Source organism: Bos javanicus, chromosome 4 (assembly GCF_032452875.1).
Source record: "Bos javanicus breed banteng chromosome 4, ARS-OSU_banteng_1.0, whole genome shotgun sequence".
NCBI classification, from domain to species: Eukaryota; Metazoa; Chordata; class Mammalia; order Artiodactyla; family Bovidae; genus Bos; species Bos javanicus.
Window position 1 is genome coordinate 30648544 of NC_083871.1, and position 22746 is coordinate 30671289.

At 38.7% G+C, this 22746-nt stretch overlaps 1 long non-coding RNA gene across 2 annotated transcripts in view; it reads left to right on the forward strand.

Annotated features, from left to right (window-relative positions):
• The window catches only part of LOC133245927 (uncharacterized), a 230588-nt gene that overhangs the window by 85295 nt on the left and 122547 nt on the right, over positions 1–22746 (forward strand). For both annotated transcript variants that reach the window (XR_009735818.1, XR_009735819.1), the window contains exon 3: positions 9991–10071. This is a non-coding gene — a long non-coding RNA (uncharacterized LOC133245927). The remainder of the gene's footprint in view (positions 1–9990; positions 10072–22746) is intronic.

Sequence of the window (22746 nt, forward strand, 5' to 3'; positions counted from 1 at the left end):
TATACATTTGTTTTTGTTGTTTTTCATGCCCAGTTGTAATATAAATCAAAGTGAGCAGGGAGACAGTTTGTATGTTTGGTTTATTACTGTATCTGCAATGCTTAGAAAAATGCTTGAAGCATTTGAGCATTTTGGAAAATTTTTTTAAATTAATAAAGACAGACAGACTATCAGGCCAGCATCCAAGGTAGCCAGCTATTGCATCCCCTTTTCCACTTCAGAACATATTCTCTAAAGGCATAAATTGAGGGTATTTTAATAATCCATGAAGTCTGAAGTGGCAAATAGTATCTTTTCTTCAACCCTGCTTTCACTCTGGGCTAGGATTCTCAAGACTGTGTGATTCAGATATCCTCAAGCATTTGAGTTACTGCCTGAATTTGACTCATCTTTGCCTGTAGAGCATCTAATATTGCCTCTCTAAATGGCTTACTTGATTCAATCAAATACAGAGCAGAGTTCCCACACCAGGGTCCAAACTCTTCAGCCAACAACTATCAGGTACAAACCTTGAGTTGGACCAGCTGGGTCTCACATTCTTTGCAGCAAGGGAGAGTGCTCACCGTGGGGACCTGGGAGGCAGCTCAGTAAGACAATGTTAGAAAAGACTTCTTAGGGAGCTGCTGTTGAGTGATCTGGGGAAGAGCTCAAGGAAGCAGGGCTTTGCTGAATGCTCTCAGGAAGTGAGGGGAATAATTCTATGATTGCATATCTTGACTGTAACTAGAACAATGAGGCTAAGGCTGTCATTGTTACAAAAGCAGCAGTCATTCACATTAGCTGGGAGAGGGGACTTTTTGGCATTTTGTGGTTTACATGGTGACCTTGTTTTCATCTGGGCTTAGATAAGATTATGAAGTTTGTTTTGTTTGTTTGGTGTCATCAGATGTAGGACTCTGGAAGATTCTGAGGATGCCAGGGCCTAGCTGTGAATGCCAGGTCAGCTGTTAACCACACACAGATCCAGTTGTCAGAGTCAAGTCAGTTCCCCAAGTCAGGGGCTGCTTTTTTTGTTTATACTGGCTGCCTCGGAAATGATTGCCCTTACCTCCCATGTCCAGCTCACACACATGGTTATGTTGAGCTTTTATCTGATCATAGATCCATCATGTATCGAGGCAGCTTCCACCCCACAAATGCTGCTCAAGCCATTGTTAGTTACCACAGAAAGACCTAAGTCTATCTCCTCCAAATGTGGCTGTAAGTGTGGTAGTTCCTTAAAGTTTCCTAAACTTCTCCACATACAGGTACAGAGAAGATTGCAGTTGCCTCAGGGCAGGAGGGTAAGGATCTGGGCTAGGATAGTGGCAGTGTGGATGTGGAGAAACTGGGTGCCAGGCTATCAGAAACTGACACTCGTAGGATCAACCTTCAGAGGAACTGAAGATACAGATACCACTAGCCTAAGAGACTGGGTATTAGTGATGTTATTCACCAACACGGAGCTTCCAACTCCACAGCAGGTTTGTGGGGAGGTGATAATTTCTATTGGGGACATTCTCATTTGTAGAGGTGGCCTGTGGACACTGGAGAGTAGGAAAAGATAAGTGCTACGACCCATCAACAGGGAGAACATAAAAATGAGAAGTGGCTCTGGGACAGACTCATAAATAACAGGCATAAAACAGAAGCAGAGAATGAGGAATTTATCCTCAGTCAAAATCAAAGCTAAGAAAAGGCTGATAAATATGAACTTTAAAAAAAACCAGAGGCATCTGGAAAATCAAAGACTACAAAGACCCATTATAGTGGCTATTTTCATTCATTTGTCTATTCAAGAAGTATTCATTCACACCCTGGAAATAAAGTAATGGGGAAAAAAGAAAACAGGCCAATATCTCTGCCTTCATGGAACTAACATTATAATCCGTCTCTCAGTCGTGTCTGACTCTTTGCGACCCCATGAATGACAGCACGCCAGGCCTCCCTGTCCATCGCCAACTCCTAGAGTCCACCCAAAACCATGTCCACTGAGTCGGTGATGCCATCCAGCCATCTCATCCTCTGTCGTCCCCTTCTCCTACTGCCCTCAATCTTTCCCAGCATCAGGGTCTTTTCCAATGAGTCAACTCTTCACATGAGGTGGCCAAAGTATTGGTGTTTCAGCCTCAACATCAGTCCTTCCAATGAACATCCAGGACTGATCTCCTTTAGAATGGACTGGTTGGGTCTCCTTGCAGTCCAAGGGACTCTCAAGAGTCTTCTCCAACACCACAGTTCAAAAGCATCAATTCTTCGGCAGTCAGCTTTCTTTATAGTCCAAGTCTCACATCCATCCATGACCACTGGAAAAACCACAGCCTTGACTAGACAGACCTTTGTTGACAAAGTAATGTCTCTGCTTTTTAATATGCTGTCTAGGTTGGTCATAACCTTCCTTCCAAGGAGTAAGCATCTTTTAATTTCATGGCTGCAGTCACCATCTGCAGTGATTTTGGTGCCCAGAAAAATAAAGTCAGCCACTGTTTCCACTGTTTCCCCATCTATTTGCCATGAAGTGATGGGACCAGATGCCATGATCTTACTTTTCTGAATGTTGACCTTTAAGCCAACTTTTTCACTCTCCTCTTTCACTTTCATCAAGAGGCTCTTTAATTCTTCACTTTCTGCCATAAGGGTGGTGTCATCTGCGTATCTGAGGTTATTGATATTTCCTCCGGCAATCTTGATTCCAGCTTATGCTTCATCCAGACCAGCGTTTCTCATGATGTACTCTGCATATAAGTTAAATAAGCCGGGTGACAATATACAGCCTTGACGAACTCCTTTTCCTATTTGGATCCTGTCTGTTGTTCCATGTCCAGTTCTAACTGCTGCTTCCTGACCTGCATACAGGTTTCTCAAGAGGCAGGTCAGGTGGTCTGGTATTCCCATTTCTTTCAGAATTTTCCACAGTTTATTGTGATCCACACACAGTCAAAGGCTTTGGCATAGTCAATAAAGCAGAAATAGATGTTTTTCTGGAACTCTGTTGCTTTTTTGATGATCCAACAGATGTTAGCAATTTGATCTCTGATTCCTCTGCCTTTTCTGAAACCAGCTTGGACATCTGGAAGTTCATGGTTCATGTATTGCTGAAGCCTGGCTTGGAAAATTTTAAGCATCATTTTACTAGCATGTGAGATGAGTGTAATTGTGTGGTACTTTGAGCATTCTTTGGCATTGCCTTTCTTTGGGATTGGAATGAAAACTGACCTTTTCCAGTCCTGTGGCCACTGCTGAGTTTTCCAAATTTGCTGGCATATTGAGTGCAGCACTTTCAAAGCATCATCTTTCAGGATTTGAAATAGGTCAACTGCAATTACATCACCTCCACTAGCTTTGTTCATAGTGATGCTTCCTAAGGCCTACTTGACTTCACATTCCAGGATGTCTGGCTCTAGGTCAGTGATCACACCATTGTGATTATCTGGGTCATGAAGATCTTTTTTGTACAGTTCTTCTGTGTATCCTTGCCACCTCTTCTTAATATCTTCTGCTTCTGTTAGGTCCCTACCATTTCTGTCCTTTATTGAGCCCATCTTTGCATGAAATGTTCCCTTGGTATCTCTGATTTTCTTGAAGAGATCTCTAGTCTTTCCCATTCTATTGTTGTCCTCTGTTTCTTTGCATTGATCTCTGAGGAAGGCTTTCTTATCTCTCTTTGCTATTCTTTGGAACTCATTGAATACGCATTCAAATGGGTATATATTTCCTTTTCTCCTTTGCTTTTCGCTTCCCTTCTTTTCACAGCTATTTGTAAGGCCTCCTCAGGCAGCCATTTTGCTTTTTTGCATTTCTTTTTCTTGGGAATGGTCTTGATTCCTGTCTCCTGTACCATGTCACAAACCTCCGTCCATAGTTCATCAGGTACTCTATCAGATCTAGTCCCTTAAATCTGTTTCTCGCTTAAGAAATGGAGTAGCCCATCATAGTCAACAAAAGAGTCTGAAATGCAGTACTTGGATGCAATCTCAAAAACGACAGAATGATCTCTGTTCGTTTCCAAGGCAAACCATTCAATATCACAGTAATCCAAGTCTGTGCCCCGACCAGTAATGCTGAAGAAGATGAAGCTGAACAGTTCTATGAATACCTACAAGATCTTCTAGAACTAACTCCCAAAAAAGATGTCCTTTTCATTATAGGGGACTGGAATGCAAAAGTAGGAAGTCAAGAAACACCTGGAGTAACAGGCAGATTTGGCTTTGGAATACAGAATGAAGCAGGGCAAAGACTAATAGAGTTTTGCCAAGAGAACACACTGGTCATAGCAAACACCTTCTTCCAGCAACACAAGAGAAGACTCTATACATGGACATCACCAGATGGTCGACACCAAAAATCGATTGGTTATATTCTTTGCAGCCAAAGATGGAGAAGCTCTATACAGTCACCAAAAACAAGACCGGGAGCTGACTGTGGCTCAGATCATGAACTCCTTATTGTGAAATTCAGACTGAAATTGAAGAAAGTGGAGAAAACATTATAACAGGGAAAGCAAATAGTAAATAAATGACTAAATAAGATGAGTAGGTAATCAGTATTTTGAGGAAATATAGAGGAGAATAGTTGGAGCTGGAAGTATGGGAGGGAGGTTTTCAGTTTTAAATAAGGTGTTCCTCAACTTTGAAGTGGCCTTTGAAAAAATATTCGAAGTTAGTGAGGGATTGAGTGATGCAATTATCTGGTCAGGTCTCTGAAAAGCAAGGAAATGCTCACTACTCATACTAGCTAGACAAATAAGGATAGTATTGCCTGGTGCCTTACGGTAGGTACTCTATGTAGATATTCAACCAGTATATAAAAATAACAACAGATTGATTTGGAAAAAAGTTAAATATGTAGAATATCTTGATAAAATGCATATTTAAAGGTTGCAATTTAACAACTTAAAAGATCTTTAAGGGACTTCCCTAGTGGCCCACTGTGCAAAACTCCATTCTTTCAGTGCAGAACTCTGAGGTCTTTCATTGTCTTTCTTTCTCCTTAGAGTAGGTATCAGAGATATATTTGAAGGATTGGGGTATGGGTGCTTGGTTCAATCAGTTTGGGTTTTGGGGAGGTAATATTTTGTTCTCTTTTGCCTTAGTCCATTGTTTCATGGAAAATAACTCATATACACATTACAGTCTTATTCTGATTGACAGTCACAGTGATTTCTTAAGGCTGAGATGTCTAATATAAAGCAGATCTATATACACATGTACATAAACAATTTATATCAAGACTGTGTTAAAAGTTAACTGTGTCTTGATTTTTGAGAACTTAAATATTTGCTTTTCTGCCACTGCCAGGAAGAGTTCATAAGTGATGGAAGTACTTTGGCTTTCAGAGAGATGCTATTTCTTTGTAATGCTACCTCTTTGGGGAACGAATGTGAAAAATAAAACATGTCATTTTACATGATACAAAGTCTTTTTATTGTCACTTTCCTGGCTTTAAAAGCGAATGGGACAAATCATAAAAAGACATATTGTAGGTGCAGGTTCTGCTTTAAATTTAGATATTCTAATGGAGTGTACAATCTGTGAGGCTTTTCTGTGTCACTCATTTTTCCCATTCCTTATCCATGGGCAGAGTGACCTGGTAATAAAGCACTGGACTGTGAAAAGGATGATTTATTTTTGGCTGACAGCCTTTCTCAGCTTATAGCTCTTGGAGATGATTTCCCTACCAACTTACTCCACAGGAGTATTGTTAAAGTACAGCAAATTGAGCCCTGGGAATTTAATAGAAGTGAATGAATACATAAATAGCTTCAAGGACTGTTTGCCAAATTGTCAGAGATTGTGATCATAATGATCAGTTATTTATTATATATGTGTGTATTAATATATGCACATAATTGATATATAATATTGAAATGATACTTAGAAACTGATACTTTTAAAAAGTTAATGGAGCCACACTGGGACTGCTCCATACCCACTAGGATGGCTATAATAAAAAAGAAAACAGTAACAAGTCTTGGTGAAGATGTGGAAAAATTGGAGCCCTTATACACTGCAGCTCAGAATGTAAGATAGTACACTATATAAAACAGTCTGACATTTCCTCAAAAAGTTAAACATAGTATTACTATATGACCCAGCAATTCCATGCCTATGCATTAGCCCAAAAGAATTGAGAACATATAGCCATGTAAAACTCACACAAACATTCATAGCATATATTCATTATTCAGCATTATTCATAATAGCCCCAAATTAGAAACCACTCAGATGTCTATCAACTGATGAATGGATAAATCAAATGTAGTATATCCGTACAGTGGAATAATATTCAGCCACAAAAAGGAATGAAGTACTGATACCTGCTAACCTGTGAATGAACCTTGAAAACACGCTAAGTGAAAGAAAACAGATACAAAAAGCCAGATATTGGGGTTTCCCCAGTGACTCATTGGTAAAGAACCTGCCCGCCAATGCAGTAGACACATGTTTAATCCCTGAACCAGGAAGATCCCATATGCCCTGTAGCAACTAAGTCTGCGCACCACAGCTATTGGGCCTGTGCTGTGTAACACAGGAAGTCACCCCAATGAGAAGCCTGTGCACTGCAACTAGAGAGTAACCCCTGTGTCGCCACAACAGAGGAAAACCTGCACAACGACGAAGACCCAGCACAGCCAAAAATAAATGAATATATAGTTTTTTTAAAGGCCAGACATTATATGATGTCACTTATATGAAATGTTCAGAATAAGGATATCCTTAAAAATGAAAAATATATGTTAATATTTGCCTAGGACTGGGGAGTTAGTGGGTAAATGGAAAGTGACTGCTAATAGGAATGGCATGTGCCTTTTAGGGATGATAAAAATGTACTGAAATTACATAGTAGTGATGGTTGCACAATTTTGTGAATATACTTAAAAAAGAAGCATTGGATTGTATACTTCAAAGGATGAATTTTATAATACGTGAGTTGTATCTCAAATTGTTATTTTAAAAAATGTTTTAAATCAAGGACTTGGCATTTGATTGAATATCAAATTATATAAATGGGTAATTGTTAATTTTTGGTATGATAAAAATTTTATGATAATGTTTTTAAAACAGGTCTTTGAAGATAACTTACCTGTAAATAAATTTTTAAAAAATTAATGGAAAGCCCCTATCTAGATAGATTTCTATCACACAGACACAATGGTCATGGACTCTGTATCCTAGATGAGTGCTGTGATCTTGAGAAAATAACTTAGCTACTGCAAGACTCAGTTTCTTCTTATATAAAACAGACATTGTTATTAGGATTGAAACCTCCCAGGACAGTTGTGAAAGCCAGTAGGAAACTGAGAGATGGTAGCTGCTGGCGGTGGTCAGGGGCTGGAGGAGGAGGTGGTTAACTTCATTACACTGATTCTAACACAGTTTTTCCAATTTTAGCAACACTGAAATTCAGATGCGTCTACTAATCAATGGTGCATGCATGTGTGTTAGTTGCTCAGTCATGTCCGACTCTTTGCAACCCCACGGACTGTAGACTGCCAGGCTCCTCTGTCCATGGAATTCTCCAGGCAAGAATACTAAAATGGATTGCCATTCCCTTCTCTAGGGGATCTTCCCCACCCAGGGCTTGAACCTGGGTCTCCTGCATTATAGGCAAATTCTTTACCATCTGAGCTACCAGGAAGCCCCAATCAATGGCATATCGTAGCTTAATTGGAAACATTTTTCTTTCTTAGTGTTCCATAAAATAGAGGAGCATCTTACATTCAAATAGCTACTTACACTCTGTGAAATAACAATATTGCTAGTATTATAACCGCTGCCCTTACTGTTGAGATATAGTTGGTTTTGTTTACTGTTCTTTTAGCCAGATGCTTCTCTTGACAGACGTGGTATTTAAAGAACAACAGTGTATTTCTTCTGTTGTCTCCCCTTCCTCTATTTCTTGTATTTTGTTGTCCCTATTTATTATTTCTTGATCCAACAGTTATCTTCAGTGTTACTATAGACAATCAAATTATAGTTCTTCAAAATAAGTAAATACGTGAAGTAACAGATGTGATAACTCACTGAGGGAATCCTTTCACAATGTACACATATACAAATCATCCCATTTTACATTTTCAGTATCATAATTTTATTTGTCAATTATCTCAATAAAGGAAAAGGCAATGGCACCCCACTCCAGTACTCTTGCCTGGAAGATCCCATGGACGGAGGAGCCTAATAGGCTGCAGTCCTTGGGTTCGCTGAGAGTCGGACACGACTGAGGGACTTCACTTTCACTTTTCATTTTCATGCATTGGAGAAGGAAATGGCAACCCACTCCAGTGTTCTTGCCTGGAGAATCCCAGGGACAGGGGAGCCTGGTGGGCTGCTGTCTCTGGGGTCACACAGAGTCAGACACGACTGAAGCGACTTAGCAGCTTAGCAGCATCTCAATAAAAGTGTGGAAAAACTTGCCTAAAAACCACAATAAATAAATATTAACTAAATACAAAAAAAGATTATCTTTCAGAAAAGAGGCCATAATTTGCAAATTTTGTTTTCAAAAATGACATTTATGTAGGAAATTTCAAATGTATAAGCCACTGTTTATTTTTACAGGGAAAGAAAGAAGACTGTACATGTATATATATATAAATCAAAAATAACTTCTTCCACTTAAAAGCAAAACCAAAACTCAGCATCTCCATATTGATTTCCTTAGTATCTATAAAATGATAACAGATATAGCTCTGCTGCTGCTGCTAAGTCACTTCAGTCGTGTCCGACTCTGTGCGACCCCATAGATGGGCAGCCCACCAGGCTCCCCCGTCCCTGGGATTCTCTAAGCAGTAACACTGGAGTGGGTTGCCATTTCCGTCTCCAATGCATGAAAGTGAAAAGTGAAAGTGAAGTCACCCAGTTGTGTCCAACCCTCAGCGACCCCATGGACTGCAGCCTTCCACGCTCCTCCGTCCATGGGATTTTCCAGGCAAGAATACTGGAGTGGGGTGCCATTGCCTTCTCCGAGATATAGCGCTACCAATCTTATATTCTAGGCACTGAAAGTATAGTGGTTAACCATAGAGACTTAAAATTTACCCATGGGGAACTTGCATTCTAGAAGAGGGGCTGTAAAGTAATAAACATGTGCTATATCAAGTAGTTATGTGTACTATAAAAATAATAAAGTTGAGTAAAGGGGTTAGTGTATAGTGTTTTGTTTTGTTTTGTTTTTTATAATATAGGGTGTTCAGCGAATCCTTCTCTGACAGGTAATATTTGAGAAAAAGTAGCAGCAGGAAGACAGATAACCATTATGAAAGTGTGTCCCCCTTTCTCCAAGGGATCCAAGACCCCCTGTGGATGTCTGAAACCTCAGATAGTACCGAGTCTTACATGTTTTTTCTTATACATACATACCTATGATAAAGTTGAATTTAAATTATTCACAGTAAGAGATTAACAACAATAACCAATAATAAAATAGAACAACTGTATGCTGTATGTTGTAATAAAAATTACACAAAGTGGGCTCTCACAGTATCTTTTTGGACAAATTTAACACCTTTTTCATCTTCACTGAGCACTTATCACCCGCTGTGGCTGTGACTTTTGCAGTCTGAGATGTGAAAGCAAAACTAGTATGAATGTCTTCTCCCTTCTTGACAGTTTCATGAGTAGAGGATTAATCCTTACTGTAGCTCTTAGCAACCTCAGCATATGATTTTTTTTTCTTTCCTTAAGTCAAGAACTTTCACCTTTCACTTGAAGAAAGTGCTTTGTGGCTTCTCTTTGAAACATCTGAATCTCCAGCATTACTACTCTTGCACTTTGGGACCATTATTACCTAAGATAAGGGTGACTTGAATACAAGCACTGCTATGTCTCCATACTGGATCTGATAATCATACCGACTAACAAAGTGATCAATGGGCAGGATAAGCTGGACAAAGGGAAGATGCAAGTCCTGAGTGGGATGGCATAAGATTTTATAATGCCACTTAGAAGAGCACACAATTTAAAACGTGTGAATTACTTATTTCTGGAATTTTCCATTTAATGTTTTCAGAGCTCAGTTGACTGCAGAACTGAAACCACAGAAAGTGAAACCACAGTTAAGGGGGACTGCTGTACTCTGTAAGCTGTAAAGGTAAGGAAGTATTTTCTCTCATCATTCTATAATGTCATTGTTCTCTGACTAAGGCCCTAAAAAAAGACTTAGGTGGATCTCTTGATCATTATGAAGTTCATGGGCTTGTTTCAGAGAAAAGAAGAAAAAAGAATTGCTGTGCAGTATGGTAAATACTGATAGCTTATGGTGAATGGTGTTGGATTTGTGACCTCCGAAGATTTAGCTTTGGGACCAGGGACCAGGCTAGATCACTCAAGAGCTTTTGTGTAGCAGAGTTTTATTAAAGTACAAAAAGGGACAGAGAAAGCTTCTGACACAGACATCAGAAGGGGGATGGAGAGTGCCCCCACTTGCTAGTCTTATCAAGGCCTTATATACTTTTACCAGACCCACTGCCACAACATACATCTTAAATTAACAAGATTAGAACTAACAATAGAAAGGTCGTACCAGAGCCGCTCCCACAATATATGTCTTAAGATATCAAGATTAGTCAGAGGGTTCTTCTTAAGGAGAAACATATCCTCCTGCAAGCTACATTGTTATGTTGACTAAGACAAAGCAATATAGAAAAAAATGTTTGTCCTTTTCTCCTTGAGAGCCCCAGACCCCTTTCTCCTTCTCAAGGGCTCTGGACCCTTTCTCCTCCCTGGGGACCCTGGACTTCTTATCAACCTACCTAGTAATTGACTCTCTCACTACTAATATAGAAAAATCTAACACTTCTGTGGAAGCATAGAGGAAGCAGGCCTAACAGAAGGCTTGACAGGTGAAATACCACTTGAGTCAAATCTTTTAAAATATTTTTTAATTAAAAATGTGTTTTTAGAGGAAATTCACAGAACACAGTAAAGAGAATATCACCTCATCACACAGGAAAGAAGGTACCACCCTTAGTTTTGTTTTGTTTTTGACATGTGAATGTAAGAAAGAAAATCGCTTCCTCCCTACTGCTAGGATTTGTCTAACTCTTTCTGTAAATGACCAGATAGTAAATGCTTTGGGTTTTGTGGACCAGGTGGACCCTGTCACAGTCACTCAGCAGTGCCGGTGCAGCACAAGAGCAGCCACAGACAATACATGGACAAACGAGACCAAGGCTGTGGCCCAGCACATTTTTATTTACAAAAGCAGGCAGCCAACTGGATTTGGCTGTAATTTGTCGACTCCTGCCTTACCTTAAACCCCAGAGATTTGTAGTTAAAAAAAATGTGGTGGATGTTCGATTTTTTTTCTACTTTAAACTTAAAGAATACTTTAAAAATTTTCAGAATAATGGAGCAGAAGAGGAACAGTACACTTAAGACAGTCATGTACAGTTATGAAAAGTTACAGTCATGAAAAAGGGAATTCCTTGGCAGTACATTGTTTAGAACTCCATGCTTCCCTTGCAGGGGACGTGGGTTTGATCCCTTGTTAGGGAACTAGGGTCCCACAAGCTGTGCGACATGGTCAGAAAAGAAAAAAAGAAAAGGAAAGATCTAATCACACCATTCACAGACTAGTCAAAGAGTTAAACTAATCATAGTTAATATTGTTAGACCTGATATATCCCAAGCTAAATCACACAGTTCCTGTGTAATAATAAATTACTGGCCATTTACTGACAGTGATAGGATGACAAGAAATGACTAGAGGTATCTCAATTTTAAATTTTACCTGTGTGCTTTTTGAGTCTCAGTTGCCTATGGGAGGAAGAAATGTTTGTACTTCAAGTTTCAGTCATTTCTTAGCATTCAGGTGTGAATAAAATGATTGTAAAGGCTTTAGGATCTTCGTTTCCCCTTTGGCTCCAAGGACATTTCCAAAGATCTTCTCTGATTCTGCCATAAGCTTTTATTTCCACCATACTTACTCCAGAATCTTAACATCCATTTGCTTCTCTGACACATAGTTTTTGTTGGTTTTACACTTGGGTGAGATGACCTGGAACCTTCTGAGTGACTCCTGTTGCTCTGCATAGCTGCTAAGACTTTTTTTCTAACCACCCCTAAATTTCCCTACTGCTTCCAGTATGGCAGATTATGTACACAAAACCAAGTAATGACATACATCCCTTACCAAAAAAGAAATCTCAGTAGGAAAATGAAACCAAAAAGCTGAGCGTTCACAAGGACCTTTTAGAACTATTATGTCTGTGGGCAAATGTATGTCTCATCTCTTGAAGTTCTGCCCCTGATGTGATGATAGTAGTTCAAGCATCTGAAACAGACATAGGCTTGAGTTCTTACTCTGTACTTGAGCAAATCACTGCACTTCTCTGTGGCCCATCTATAAAATGGATGTTTACTCCATAGGGTTGTGTTATCAAAAAACAACTTGAATGAAAGCTTGGACTGATATCCAGCAGGTCATAGGGGCTTAGTCACTATTAAGCTCTTTCATCTCCCTTAGTTAATATGTAGTCTGTTTATTTGCATATTGAAATATAGCTTCACACACAAAAACATGGAAAATCAGTTTTGATATGCAAGTATAGAATTATTTTATGTGATAATAACTTAAATAATCTGGGTTTTTTAAAAAGTTAAAATAGCGTTTAAATTATCTTGAGGAAGAAAGAAGAAAGGAGTGAGAGAATGAAAGAGAAATTAAAATAACGTTTTTATTCTGGCTTCTTTTGATTTAGTATTTCATCTCAAGCCTTAACATGCTCAGTCCTCATTCTTGTTTGTCTCTCCTCTTTATTCTTCCTTTAACTCATATTGCTTGTATTTTATGTTCATCTGTAAGCTCCTGGAAGTCCTTTCTGGAACACAGTGGGGTATAAATAAAATAAAATACTATGGGTCAGAGATGGCAACTTCAGAAGGAGAGCCCATGGAAATCAATAATTCTTAACAGTGCATAAAACAGTCTAGTCTCAGCCCTTAATCTGGGGCCCATTGAGCAATAGAACCAAGAGTTTGACTCTTCTTGAACCTGTTTTACTAATTTAAAAAGTTAAAAAGAGGTAACATTTATCAGGTATTTAGTAAATACTGAAGGCTAGTCTAAGAACTTTTATCTGTGTGTTGTTGTTGTTGTTGTTGTTCAGTGTTCCCTACAGTTCTAAAAGCCAGGTTCTTCTTATTCTCCTCAATGTACAACTGAGGAATGGGTGGCAAGGAAGTTAAGTTTTTTTAAGGTTACATATGTGCTAAGTGGCAGTGACTTATAGAGGATTTATGAAGGACTTATAAAGGAGTTAGAAATCCTTTTACAATTCCTTTATTTGGTTTTAGTCTCATAAATATTTATGAATTGTATAGAAGGCCATTCTCTTGTAAATCAGCTTACTTCCCTTAAAGTTGTTATTATTTTGGTCATTCCTTCAGTATATTTTCAGAATTTTCTATACAAATATTTCGTTGCTAGGAAAGACAGGAGTGAAAATAGCCTACCCTTTTAAACAGTCAAATCAACATAATAAAATATCCACAGAGACATGACTGCATCAGACATGTGCAGGACTCTGAGTCTGCACAGTGTTGGGTTCTTTGGCTTCGTGGTTTCTGGTCCAATGGGGAATCCACATGTGAAACATGATGTGATGATATTGTATGAGAGAATCATGGTAACACGTGATGCTCTGAGAGCATAACTGGGTACCATTTCCAGATGGGTCACTTAGGGAAGTCTTCCCGCAGAAAAGTTGCCTCAGTTGAGGTATTTTGAAAGTTGAGATGAAAGAAGTAAGTGGTGGTATTCAGAGTGTGGTGTATCAGTCAGCTCAAGCTGTCATAACCGAATACCATAGACTGAGTCGCTCAAGGAACAGAAATTTGTTTCTTATACTTCTGACTGCCGGGAAGCCCAAGATCAAGGTGCCAGCCAATTTGGTGTCAAATGAGGGCTTTCTTCCTGGTTTGTAGATGGCAGCTTTTTGCTGTGTCCCCACATGGAGGTGGAGGTGGATAGAAAAGAGAAAAGGGAGCAGGGGAGCCCTCTGGTGTCTCATAAAAATACTAATCCTATCAGATAAGAGTCCCATTCTTATGACTTCATTTAACCTTAATTACCTCCTAAAAGTCCTATCTTCATGTACAGTCACATTGGATATTGAGGCTTTCAGATGAATTTGTAGGGGGTGGGGGACAAGAGGTGGCGGACACAAACATTCAGTCTATAGCATACAAGTAAAGAGACAAAAAAAGATAGAGTTTGAGTCTGTTGCAGTAACAAGAATAGCTTGAAGAGGGGCTAGATAGAAAACAAACAGTAGAGGAGATTGTGATTTTAGGGTAGTGACAGTGAAGACAGAAAGAAGTGAACAGATTAGAGAGAGATGTTTAGGGAGTCAAATAGCAGGGTTTAGAGGTAAACTGAATATTGTGGAAGAGGGAGGGAAAGGTGTCAAAGCTGGCACCCAAGTTGCTGACTTGGGCCTCCCCAGCACTTGGCCCCGGAGAAGACGGGAGCTCATGCAGAACACAAAGAGAGAATTGTCACTGTGTCCCAGGCAGGGCAGTGAGAGAACTCTCCCCTAGTTGCCAACTGCCCCACGTAGAGCTGGGTCTCTGACTGTAAGAGCATTCTGTCACCGAGCCTACCTTTTATAACCACCTCTAAGACTCAAAGTTTAAAGGCTAATGACACCCCATTGGTGTTTGTTTATCAGCTTTTACCAGTTTCCACATAGACTTGTGTTCTGAGTTTTTCCTTTTATCTTTGATTTATTTTCTCAAGGTACATGGGAATTCTCGATGAAAAACAGCCCTCTGTGACCTTGTAGGTATATATTGATTGGTTGAGCAACCTTTGAGCCAAAAGATCTTAGATTTCTTTGCTGAAATATATCTGGATGAAGAAAAAGCAGTTAAATACTATAATAACAATAATAATGACTACTGTTTAGACAAGCATTACCGGGTGCCAAATACTGGACTAAGACATATGAATATTTATTATTATCAAATTGAATCCTGGCAGCTACTCTCTGAGGTTGGTACTATTATTACTTCATTTTATAGGTAAAGATATTGAGATTTGGAGTTTAAATGCCCTGCTGGTAAATCACCCAGCCCAGAGGTTAGACAAACAGATTGGCCCATGATCCTTCTTTCTGATTTGTATACGATTTTGCCTCTTCTGTTTTTCTCTATGATGGTTTAATAATAGAAATACATATTAAACATTTTATCTATTAAATTGTTAGCATTTATACTGTGATCTAAAATAACTTTCTTATTACTGTAATAAGAAGGCTTACTGCAAGAAAAAAACTTGTTAAATATAAAGAAAATAAAAGTAACCCATAATCCTACCACCTAGTGATAACCATTATTATAATTTTGATGTGTTTTGTGCCAGTATTTTTTAATACATGTTTTTAATAGTTGAGATCAGTGTTTATACATTTTAATGATGCTTTTTCCATTAAAATTATAAATATAATGCTGTCTCCATACTATTAAATATGATTTACAAGTGTTGTTTTCAGTGGCTGCAAAATACTTCATATGGGTATAATTCATGTAACCAAGAATTTTTGAACATTTAGTTTCTTCCAATTTTTTACTACTGTAAATAATACATTTTGTATTTTAAGTTACTTCCTTTAAAAATATCACCAAAAATGTAATTATTGCTTCAAAAAGGGTAGGTGCTTTTTTTTTTTACATTTATTTTTAATTGGAGGGAAGTTAATTTACAGTATTTTATTGGTTTCTGCTGTACAACAACACAAATCAGCCATAATTAAACATATATCACCTCCCTCTGGAGCCTCCCTGTCCTCCCCCCTTCCTACCCTTCTAGGCCATCACAGAGCACCAGGCTGGGCTCCCTGTGCTGTAAAGCACCTTCTTAACTAGTTACTTATTTTTACACATGGTAGTGTATATATGTTGATGCTACTTTCCATTTGTCTCACTCTCTCCTTCCCCACTGTATCCACAAGTCCATTCTCTATATCTGAGTCTCCATTCCTTCCCTGAAAACAGGTTCATCAATTTTTCTAGATTCCTTGCTGCTGCTGCTGCTGCTGATGCTAAGTCGCTTCAGTCGTGTCTGACTCTGTGCGACCCCAGAGATGGCAGCCCACCAGGCTCCGCCGTCCCTGGGATTCTCCAGGCAAGAACGCTGGAGTGGGTTGCCATTTCCTTCTTCAGTGCATGAAAGTGAAAAGTGAAAGTGAAGTCGCTCAGTCGTGTCCGACTCTTAGCGACCCCATGGACTGCAGCCTACCAGCCTCCTCTGTCCATGGGATTTTCCAGGCAAGAGTACTGGAGTGGGGTGCCATTGCCTTCTCCCCTAGATTCCTTATATATGTGTTAATATACAATATTTGTTTTCCTCTTTCTGACTTCCTTCACTCTGTATAACAGGCTCTAGGTTCATCCACCTCACTAGAACTGACTCAAATGCATTCCTTTTATGACTAATATTCCATTGTATATATGTACAACTTTTTAAATTTACTTTTTTTGCCATTTTACCTTTTAATTGAAAGATAATTGCTTTATAGAATTTTGTTGTTTTCTGTCAAAACATCAGCAAGAATCAGTCACAGGTATACCCATATCTCCTCCCTCCTGAACCTCCCTCCCCATCTCACCCTTCTAGATTGTCCCAGAGCCCCTGTTTGAGTTCCCTGAGTCATACAGCAAATTCCCATTGGCTATCTATTTTACATATGGTATTGTAAGTTTCCATGTTCCTCTCTCCATACATCTCACCCTCTCCCTCCTCTCCTCCTCTCATGTCCATAGGTCTATTCTCTATGTCTGTCTCCATTGCTGCCCTGAAAATGGATTCATCAGAAACATCTTTCTAGATTCCATATCTATGCATCAGTATATGATTTTTATACTTCACTCTGTATAATAGGGTCTGGGTTCATCCACCTCATTAGAACTGACTCAAATGCATTCCTCTTTATGCCTGAGTAATATTCCATTGTATATATGTACCACAGCTTCTTTATCCATTCATCTGTTGATGGACACCTAGGTTGCTTCCATGTTCTGCTGCTGCTGCTGCTGCTAAGTCACTTCAGTCGTGTCCGACTCTGTACAACCCCAGAGACAGCAGCCCACCAGGCTCCCCCGTCCCTGGGATTCTCCAGGCAAGAATACTGGAGTGGGTTGTCATTTCCTTCTCCAATGCATGAAAGTGAAAAGTGAAAGTGAAGTCACTCAGTCTTGTCCAACCCTCAGCGACCCCACGGACTGCAGCCCACCAGGCTCCTCCGTCCATGGGATTTTCCAGGCAAGAGTACTGGAGTGGGGTGCCATTGCCTTCTACAGCTTCCGTGTTCTAGCTATTGTAAATAGTGCTGCAGTGAACACTGGGGTACATGTATCTTTTTCAATTTTGGTTTCCTCAGGGTATATGTCTAGGAGTGGGATCGCTGAGTCATATGGTGGTTTTATTCCTAATTTTTTAAGGAATCTCCATACCATCTTCCGTAGTGGCTATATCAATTTACATTCCCACCAGCAATGCAAGAGGGCCCCCTTTTCTCCATACCCTCTCCAGCATTTATTGCTTGTAGACTTTTTGATGATGGCCATTCTGACCAGTGTGAGGTGATATCTCATTGTAGTGTTGATTTGCATTTCTCTAATAATGAGCATTTTTGAGCATCTTTTCATGTGTTTGTTAGCCATCTGCATGTCTTCTTTGGAGAAATGACTGTTTAGATCTTTTTCCCACTTTTTGACTGGGTTGTTTGTTTTTCTGGTACTGAGTTGTATGAGCTGCTTATTTATTTTGGAGATTAATTCTTTGTCAGTTGTTTCATTTCCTGTTATTTTCTCCTATTCTGAGGGTTGTCTTTTCACCTTGCTTATAATTTCTTTCGTTGTGCAAAAGATTTTAAGTTTAATTAGGTCAATTTTTTTGTTTATTTTTTTCATTTCCATTACTCTGGGAGGTGAGTCATAGAGGATCTTGCTTTGATTTATGTCATTGAGTGTTCTGCCTATGTTTTCCTCTAAGAGTTTAATAGTTTCTGGTCTTACATTTAGGTCTTTAATCCATTTTAAGTTTATCTTTGTTTATGGCATTAGGAAGTATTCTAATTTCATTCTTTTGCATGGTAGCTGTCTAGTTTTCCCAGCACTAATTATTGAAGAGGCTATCTTTGCTTATTGTATATTCTTGCCTCCTTTATCAAAAATAAGGTACCTGTAGGTGCATGGATTTATCTCTGGATTCTCTATCTTGTTCCATTAGTCTATATTTCTGTTTCTGTGCCAGTACCATACCCTCTTGATGATTGTAGCTTTGTAGTATAATCTGAAGTCAGGAAGGTTGATTCTGCCAGCTCCACTCTTCTTTCTCAGGGCTGCTTTGGCAGTTTTTTATTCAGTCTTTTGTATTATATTCAGTCTACTTGGTCTTTTGTATTTCCATATGAACTGTGAAATTTTTTGTTCTAGTTCTGTGAAAAATGCTATTGGTAATTTGATAGGGATCACATCGAATCTGTAGATTGCATTTGGTAGTATAATCATTTTCACAATATTGATTCTTCCTACCCAGGAACATGGAATATCTCTCCATCTGTTTATGTTGTCTTTGATTTCTTTCATCATTGTCTTATAATTTTCCATCTACAGTTCTTTGTCACCTTAGGTGCATTTATTCCTAGATATTTTATTCTTTTTGTTGCAGTGGTGAATGGGGTTTATTTCTTAATTTCTCTTTCTGATTTTTCGTTCTTAGTATATAGGAATGCAAGTGATTTCTGTGTATTAACCTTGTATTCCGCAACTTTGCTGAATTCACTGATTACCTCTGGTAATTTTCTGATAGTTTCTTTTGGATTTTCTTTGTATAGTATCATGTCATCTACAAACAGTGAGAGTTTTACTTCTTTTCTGCTCTGGATTCCTTTTATTTCTTTTTCTTCTTTAATTGCCATAGCTAGGACTTCCAAAACTATGTTGAATAATAGTGGTGAGAGTGGACACCCTTGTCTTGTACCTGATCTTAGAGGGAATGCTTTTAGTTTTTGCCATTGAAAATAATGTTTGCTGTGGGCTTATGGCCTTTACTCTTTTGAGGTAGTTTTCTTCTGTACCCATTTTTTTGAAGAGCTTTTATCATAAATGGGTGCTGAATTTTTTGAAGGCTTTTTCTGCATCTATTGCAATGATCATATGGTTTTTATCTTTCAATTTGTTACTATGGTATATTACATTGATTGATTGCATATATTGAAGAATCCTTTCATCTCTGGAATAAACCCAACTTGATCATGGTGTAGGAGCTTTTTAACGTGTTGTTGAATTCTGTTTGCTAGAATTGTGTTGGAGAAGGCAATGGCAACCCACTCCAGTACTCTTGTCTGGAAAATCCCATGGACTGAGGAGCTTGGTGGGCTGCAGTCCATGGGGTCGCTAGGAGTCAGACACGACTGAGCGACTTCATTTTCACTTTTCACTTTTCTGCACTGGAGAAGGAAATGGCAACCCACTCCAGTGTTCTTGCCTGGAGAATCCCAGGGACGGCGGAGCCTGGTGGGCTGCCGTCTATGGGGTCGCACAGAGTTGGACACTACTAAATCGACTTAGCAGCAGCAGCAGCAGCAGAATTGTGTTGAGGGGTTTTGCATCTATATTCCTCAATGATATTGGCCTGTAATTTTCTTTTTTGTGTTGTCTTTGCCTGGTTTTGCTATCAGAGTGAGTGTGGCCTCATAGAGTAAGTTTGAAGTGTTCCTTCCTCTGCAATTTTTTGGAAGAGTTTCAGAAAAATAGGCATTAGCTCTTCTCTAAATGTTTGATAGAATTCTCCTGTGAGGCCGTCTGGCCCTGGGCTTTTGTTTTTTTGGAGATTTTTGATTACAGTTTAGATTTCAATGTTTGTAATTGGCTTGTTCATAATTTCTGTTTCTTCCTGTTTCAGTCTTTGGAGGTTTGAACATTTCAAAGAATCTGTCCTTTTCCTCTAGGTATGTACAACTTCTTTATCCATTCATCTGTCAATGGACATCTACGTTTCTTCCATGTCCCAGCTATTGTAAATAGCGCTGCTATGAACTTTGAGATATTTGCATCTTTTTCAGTTTTCTCAGGGATGGCTGGGTCATGTGATAGTTTCATTCTTAGTTTTTTAAGGAATCTCCATAGTGTTCTCCATTAGTGGCTGTATCAATTTACATTCCCACAAACAGTGCAAGAGAGTTTCCTTTTCTCCACATCCTCTCCAGCGTTTATTGTTTGTGGATTTTTTGATGATGGTCATTCTGACTGGTGTGAGGTGATATCTTACTCTAGTTTTGATTTCATGTTTTCATGTGTTTATTGGCCACCTGTATATCTTCTTTGGAGAAATGTCTGTTCAACTCTTCTGTGCATTTTTTCATCAGACTGTTCGTTTTTCTGCTACTGAGCTGTATGAACTGCTTATATGTTTTGGAGATTAATCCTTTGTCAGTTGTTTCATTTGCAATTATTTTCTCCCATTCTGAGGGTTGTCTTTTAATCTAGTTTATTGTTTCGTTTGCTGTGCAAAAGCTTTTAAGTTTAATTAGTTCCCATTTATTTTTGTTTTTATTTCCATTCCATTATTTTTGTTTTTATTTCCATTGCTCTAGGAGGTGGGTGAAAGAGGATCTTGCTGTGACTTGATGTCAAAGAGTGCACTGCCTACGTTTTCCTCTAAGAGCTTTATAGTTTCTGGCCTTACATTTAAGTCTTTAGTCCATTTGGAGTTTATTTTTGTGTATGGTGCTAGGAAGTGTTCTAGTTTCATTCTTTTTTTTTTTTTCTAGTTTCATTCTTTTGCAGATATCTGTCCAGTTTTCCTAGCATGACTTATTAAACAGACTGTAAAAAGGATAGATGTGTTTTTAAGGATCACATTACTTTTAAAAAACAGTAAACCATAGACACTCCTATCCGCAGGAAATGAGAACCTAGACTCATTATATTCTTACCAGCACAGTTTATTATCATTTAAATCTTAATTAATAATTTAAATCTTTTCAATAATTTAAATTTCTATTTGACGATAAACAACATTTAAGATTATCATACACCTTTGGAGTTCTTTTTATCTTTAAATTTTTTTCTTATCCCTTATTCATTCACCTATTAATTAATTTAACAAACATTTACTGAACAATTATTATACACTAGGCCCTATGTGAAACTATAAAATATAACAGTAAATAGGATGGGAATATCGTTGCTCTCATGGTGCTAACAGTCTAAGGAAAAGGCATAAGTAAATGAGTTTAGAAGACCATCTGATGGTAAAGGGCTATGCACACTATTTATTTAAAAGGGATAAATATGACAAAGGAAAAAAGCCAAGTTCTTTTTTGGTCTCAGGAAACCTTCACATTCTTAAAAAATTATTGAGGACTTCAAAGTGGGTTATATCTATTTATATTAACTGTATTATAAATTTAAAAAATTAAAACACAAGAACACTTAAGCACACATTCCATTAGTAGCCATCAGTTCAGTTCAATTCAGTTGTTCAGTCGTATCCCACTCTTTGTGACCCCATGAACCACAGCATATCAGGCCTCCCTGTCCATCACCAACTGCCAGAGTCTACCCAAACCCATGTCCATTGAGTTGGTGATGCCATCCAGCCATCTCATCCTCTGTCGTCCCCTTCTCCTCCTGCCTTCAATCTTTCCAAGCATCAGGGTCTTTTCAAATGAGTCAGCTCTTTGCATCAGGTGGCCAAAGTATTGGAGTTTCAGCTTCAGCATCAGTCCTTCCAATGATCGCCCAGGACTGATCTCCTTTAGGATGGACTTTTTGGTTCTCCTTGCAGTCCAAGGGGCTCTTAAGAGTATTCTCCAACACCAAAGTTCAAAAGCATCAATTCTTAGGCACCCAGCTTTCTTTATAGTCCAACTCTCACATCCATACATCACTACTGGAAAAACCATATCCTTGACTAGATGGACCTTTGTTGACAAAGTAATGTCTCTGCTTTTGAATATGCTGTCTAGGTTGGTCATAACTTTCCTTCCAAGCAGTAAGTGTCTTTTAATTTCATGGCTGCAGTCACCATCTGCAGTGATTTGGGAGCCCCCCAAAATAAAGTCTGCCACTGTTTCCACTGTTTCCCCTCTATTTGCCATGAGGCGATAGGACCAGATGCCATGATCTTAGTTTTCTGAATGTTGAGCTTTAAGCCAACTTTTTCACTCTCCTCTTTCACTTTTTATCAAGAGGCTCTTTAGTTCTTCTTCACTTTCTGCCATAAGGGTGGTGTCATCTGCATATCTGAGGTTATTGATATTTCTCCTGGCAATCTTGATTCCAGCTTGTGCTTCATCCAGCCCAGTGTTTCTCATGATGTACTCTGCATCTAAGTTAAATAAGCAGGGTGACAATATACAGCCTTGATGTACTCCTTTTCCTATTTTTCCAACTTTTAGGATTTTAAATAGCTCAGCTGGAATTCTGTCACCTCCATTAGCTAATATTTATTAGCTAATGAACATTTACTAATGTTCATGGTAATGTTTCCTAAGACCCACTTGACATCATACTCCAGGATGTCTGGCTCTAGGTGAGTGATCATACCGTTGTGGTTATATGGGTCATTAAGTCCTTTTTTCTTTAGTTCTTCTGTGTTTTCTTGCCACCTCTTCTTATTCTCTTCTGCCTGTGTTAGGTCCCTACCATTTCTGTCCTTTATTATGCCCTTCTTTGCATGAAATGTTTCCCTGATATCTGCAATATTCTCAAAGAGATCTCTAGTTATACCTATTCTATTGTTTCCTCTATTTCT